The 5,683-nt window shown below is 44.6% G+C and overlaps 1 long non-coding RNA gene across 1 annotated transcript; it reads right to left on the bottom strand.

Moving 5' to 3' along the window:
• Positions 1-724: 724 nt before the first annotated feature.
• On the bottom strand, positions 725-4,561 carry LOC133223113 (uncharacterized). The gene is made up of 3 exons (XR_009728469.1): positions 4,448-4,561; positions 1,798-1,903; positions 725-1,236 (listed from the first exon to the last, which is right to left on the bottom strand). It is a non-coding gene; the product is annotated as an uncharacterized LOC133223113 (long non-coding RNA).
• Positions 4,562-5,683: the final 1,122 nt, after the last annotated feature.

The following is a 5,683-nucleotide window of genomic DNA, read 5'->3' as shown; positions in this document are numbered from 1 at the left end:
AAAGGGTGGATCATATAGAAAAGTCTTAGTGGGGGAGAGGAAAGGGGAGCAATTAGGAAGACACAGAGCTATTTCCCTGCCCTAGCAAACTAGCTGGCTTGAAGAAATACCCATGTGTGAGGAAGACATTAAAGTTGGATGCAAATGTGGGTTTTCAGATTACTGAGTGGGAAGAGTGCTGCTTGGAGAAAGCTGAAACTCCATAGGAAAATCATGAATGGGAGCAGACTGGAGCCAGTGATGAGCAGTGTGCTGCAAGCCGTGGGACAATGACAGTGAGCTGGGAAGAGAAAGTAGAGATTTGAGTAGAGGCAAAGCTAAATAGAAGTGAAATTGGCAGAAAAGGAAACTTTCCTAAATATTAGTTATTCTCAGGTATTAGTTCACAGTTGGCTCTTTCTTCTGGAGAACTGGAGTGTGTCCTCACCAGTTAGGCCTGCAAAAACCACTGCCCAGTCCCTTCACCAAGGCTCCCGTCCTCATTGCATCCCCCAGCACTGTCCTGTGTTGTCCAGTGATCGCAGTTTCTATTCACGTGTGTCTCTCTTTAGGAATAAACTTTAACAGCATTGCAGAGCTTCCATTTCACTTTTGCATTCTGTTTTCACTATGCAGCCCTCTATGTTAATTCACAAGGGTAGTTATCATGGTTTGAAACACCTTATTTGGGGATGGATCCAGATGAGACAGCAGCAAATAATGGATCTCCATGTTGTGCATCAAACTAATAACCAAAATAGAACTTCTTTAACTTGTTCTTTCCATTTCCATTTTATTTTCTTACTCATTTAAGTGAATAATTCAGGTAAAGTTTGCCCCCAAGTACTTGCTTCACCTGAGGTTGCATGGTGCCCTGGACCCACAGAAGCCACCTTAAAGGTGTTTAGATTATGATTATTAGAGAATGATTTGAATTAATTCAAAGACTCAGTAATCTGAGGCAGCTCTGAGATTTCAGGTGTACTGAACGTTTTTGTCTGCTCCACCATACTGAGCAGCTACAGCTGCTGTAGTCACGCACTCAAGCTACAGCCCTGCAAACACAGCCGGTATCCAGCTCTTCCCCTCCATAACCAAGGCCATCATTTCTCAGCCACCCTTGGTGCCCTGCAGGCAGATGAGCTTGGCCTTGCATTCAATTGTGTGGAAGCTGATGGAGAGCGAGGACCCTTCAGTTGAGGACCCTTCAGTGAAACTGCTGGCTCTACCCCTTTTGTGATAATCACAGACATTTATCTATTAAAAGAAACAAATTCAGTCTGTGCTGACTTTTTGTTCTTCGGCACTGACCTGGTTTGTCATTCCAGAGCCGTGCCGGTTTTTGTTGTTTTTCAGGTTGGGTTTTTTTTGACCAAATCAGCACAAAGCAGTAGTGGCAGTAAAAATCAGGCCATTTTATTTTAACATCTGTCTCTGAGCCATGTGTGACATTGGCAGGAATACACAAAGCGATTCTGCTGTTTCGCTGTGAAAAATGTTACTTGTTCCTGGGCACTTAGGTGTGTGCTGTGCTCACAGAAAGTCCATCCCATAGTTCCTCTTGAAACTTTCCTAATCATGGGCTGGGTAGGATAAATGTTTGGCAATTGACTTGGCAGGAAAGCACTATTGGAAGCCACCACCCAGGGAGCACCCCACCAGCTACTGCTAGCCCAGATCCAGCAGTACTGGTACCACCAGGATCCAGGCTGCCATGCCACCCAGGTTGCTGGCCTGAGCAAGCCCTTTGATGAGGCCACACAAGCTGGCTTTCATCTAGAGGCTACCGCCTGCAAAGGGCTTTTGAGTATCGCTCACCCACAACTCGATTCATCTCAGCTGGCTTCTGCTGCCTGTGTTGGACCTGATCTTCTGGGCTCCTCTCAGTGCAGTTTTTGATAATCAGGGCACCAGATGTCAGCACCTCTTTCAGATGAGACGTTTGTGTCCTGAGCTCTGCTATCTGCAGAGAAGGCACAGGGTTACCTGCTCAGGTGCACACAGACTGTCAGCCAGATGAACATAGCCCCCGGTACCTCTGGTGAGAGCACTTTAGGATTAAGGGTCCCACCTTGTTTGTCGTGGCTCATCCATATCTTCTGTATGCCCTTTGTATGTAGCTCACAGAATCTTAGAATCCATAGGTTTGGATTGGAAGGGAGCTTAAAGCTCATCCAGTTCCAATGCCCTGCCATGGGCAGGGACACCTTCCACCTGACCAGGCAGCTCCAAGCCCTGTCCAACCTGGTCTTGAACACTGCCAGGGATGGGGCAGCCGTGGCTTCTCTGGGCAACCTGTGCCGGTGCCTCACCACCCTCACAGTAAAGAACTTCTTCCTCATATCTAATCTAGATTTCCCTTAGCCATCCTCTTTCAGTTTAAAGCCATTTGTCCTTGACCTATCCCTACATGTGCTTGTATAACGTCCCTCTCCACATTTCTTGTAGCCCCCCTCTTGGTACTGAAGAGTGCTCTAAGGTCTCCTTGGAGCCTTCTCCAGGCTGCACAACCCCACCTCTCTCATGCTGTTTTCATAGAAGTGCTCCAGTCCCCTGGTCATCCTCATGCCCTCCTCTGGACTTGTTCCAACAGTTCCACATCCTTCTTACATAGAGGACCCCAGAGCTGAACACAATACTTCAAGTGAGATCTCACAAGAGCAGAGGGTCAGGATCACCTCCTTCGACCTGCTGGTCATGCTCCTTTTGCTGCAGCCCAGTGCTTGGGATTGCTCCGACTCCAGTGCAGGACCTGCACCAGTAGACGAGATCCATCTCTTCATCCTGGTCATGTACGACTCCAAACTTCTACCTGGTAGTGGGACTAGAACACCAGAGTGTCCTTTGCTCAGCTGGGCCACCTTCAGCTCTATCAGCAGGTTCTTTGCATGTGAGCTCCTGCATGCACTGATTTCCTACTGGTAATCATGCTTTGAAATACAGTACGTGCTTGTCTGAGTGGGACAGTTGTGTTGGTTACATGCAGTGTATCGTGTTGCCGGCTTTGTCGATATTTTTGTATAGCTACAAATATTTCCTATCAAGTTTTATTAAGTGAGACCCACATACTTCTTCCAGCTGTGACTGTGCGGTCTGTTCCTACATAGCTGTTCACCCCACCCTTGCTCAGCAACACTCCACAGTCATGCTGTGGTGCAGATGAAGAATTTGGGTTTGAAGCTGGCAATCTGATTCCCATTAAGGCTGTATGGAAATTTGCCACACACCTGCCTAAGAAGCTGGAATAAATAATTCAGTGCTGCACAGTGATACCTAATGACAAACAGATAACTTGAATAACCTTGTACTGGGTTAAGCTCCTCAGTGCTCTGTCCTTTCAGGACAAGAGAAAGGGAAAAAACCCAAGACAGACATGGAGAGGTTAGAAAGGGCTGTGAACTTTCTCTCTCTTTGAATGCTCTTTCAGCCCTTCTGAAAGGAAGGGACTGACATCTGGTACATCTGAGGAATGCAGCAAGGAGAGCAAACTCTGAGACCCAGCGTTGCTTGCTGGGGATAGCAGCAATAAGAAAGCAGCCAAGTTAATTGCTACGTGTTAATAACCATACAAGGCAAAAAAAGAGCATCTAAGTCTTTGTGTCTGACTCCCATTTTGGGAAATACCTTTGGTCTTTAGGTCCAAGTGTCGTAAGTAGAATTTAGAATCTCAACTGCATGGATCAATTTTGCAGGGAAGGGCAGCTCCATTATTAACCATTAACCATTAACTGTGGGAGCAGTTCTTCCACAAGCAGGACTGACTTACTCTCACTTGAATGCAGCTAGGCATGCAGGAGCTGCATGAAGAAGCTTCTCAGCTTAGGTCCAGTGCTGCTTAGGAAGTCAGTTGTACTGGTTTCCTAGTGCTTCCTCACTTTTTTTGCTACCTACATGCTTATAGACACCTGGTGATTGGTATCTGGAGTTAACATTGTCGATATAACTGCTGTTGTTTCATTTCAAATTTTATAGCTGTGAAAGGCTGGGCATCTTACATAAGAGGAGAATGTTTTTCTTTCAGAGTTCACAAGCTAATCCATGAGAAAATATTCTTAACAAATAATGGTTTACATTTAAAAAACCTTGATTTGCATAAAATCATATTATCCTTTCGTCCGCAAGATCTTTTAAGTATATTTTTCCTTATTCTTGAAAGTCCCTGCTTCCAGGCTGCTGCTGATCTGTAAGTTACATTGGAGATAACATATCCCACTCAGCAAGGATGATGCACTAACTCCAATACGTGGTGCAGCCTGTTAGAAAAAAACATAATCTAATCTTCCTAAATATATGCATAGATTAAGGATGCAGTAACTTGAACAACTGAAGTCTGTGACTCTGGGATCATGACAGCTCTCTCCCTCCTGCCCTCTTGCCAAGAGAGCAACTATAACTGCACCTCTTGCACAGCATATTGCTTCTGCTCTTTCTCATTAAACCCTAAACCATATCAGCTTCATAGAGATACCTGTTAATCCTCTGCAGTTCTTTTATCTGCAAAATCGCCATTGCAGGCCTCATCTTGAATAGGGGATGGGAAATAAATCTTGGATGGCATCAGATATGTCAACCCAAGCTGAAGACGTGCCTCATTGCAGGCTGTTTGCCCTACCCTGGTGGTGGTGGGCTCCTGTTCCCACTGTGATGCTCCAGGTCCCTTTCAGGGAACAATGCCCTGTAGCTCTGAACACAGCCTTGCTTTCAAAGCAAGCAGAACAACTGTAACTGCAGACAGGGAGAACTGCTGCACAGGAAGGTGTCATTCTCATAGCATCGCTTTCCAGAGCAGTAAATTCTGGGCTGATGTAAATAATATCAGTGAATTAAACAGAAGTGGTTTCTACTATTACATAGTTATTGTAATTATTTCCAAGTTGTATGGCAAAGAGATTTTACTGGCATGTCTGTGCTCAGAGGGAAACTGAAGGTAGGTCTGTGCGCTCGATTTCAGCATTTAATCCTGGGACAAGTAGGTTAACAAGTAGTCTCTCAATGACATTACAGTATATTGTGTTTATGATGTTAAACTAAGGCCATTCTGATTTTTTGACTTCTATAAAACACCCCATATACTCTACTAGGAAATAGTCACTTTTTTACATATGATGTGCCAGGTTGGTGTAGCGAGACAGTTTTGGTACATTTCCAAAGAAACTAGACTTCTGGGATTTTTTTATTTCATTCCGCCCAATGCAATCTGATCTACTGCTGGTCCCATGTGAAGTCAGTTTATGTACCTTTGGCCACACAGCCCCACATGATTACTAGCTGACTTTCTTGGCTCTTAGGAAAACTGTCAGGCAATTTTTTGATGTTGGCTCTAAACAAGCAGGAACAGGGAGCTTGCTGGTGCTGGTTCTGCGCACAAATGGTGGGGGAAAATCCACATCTTTTATTTAAATACAGGGTAATTAAATAATATCCCTGAACAACATTTTTATTCTGAGTAATTATAAGATACTGGTTTCTCTGCTGGGGAGAAACAACAGTTTCATACCCCTAAACAGGTCTTGAAACAGAAAAATTTGCCTTGCTAATAAAATCCATCAATCAGCTAAACATGTATACCCAGTACCTCCTAGCAGGCCATGCTAACTGCTCACTGGAAAGTGATGGGGTCTGTAGTACCTGAAAATATTTTTTATATGCTATGATTTGCCAGTTTTTCTTTTCATTTGGTGAAAACAAAGGTAAATAGTGGGGC

The sequence above is a fragment of the Neopsephotus bourkii genome, unplaced genomic scaffold, assembly GCF_033783945.1.
Source record: "Neopsephotus bourkii isolate Nb327-2 ecotype Australia unplaced genomic scaffold, CSIRO-AGI_Nbou_v1 NB_1630, whole genome shotgun sequence".
NCBI classification, from domain to species: Eukaryota; Metazoa; Chordata; class Aves; order Psittaciformes; family Psittacidae; genus Neopsephotus; species Neopsephotus bourkii.
This window is presented reverse-complemented; position numbering and strand designations above follow the sequence as displayed.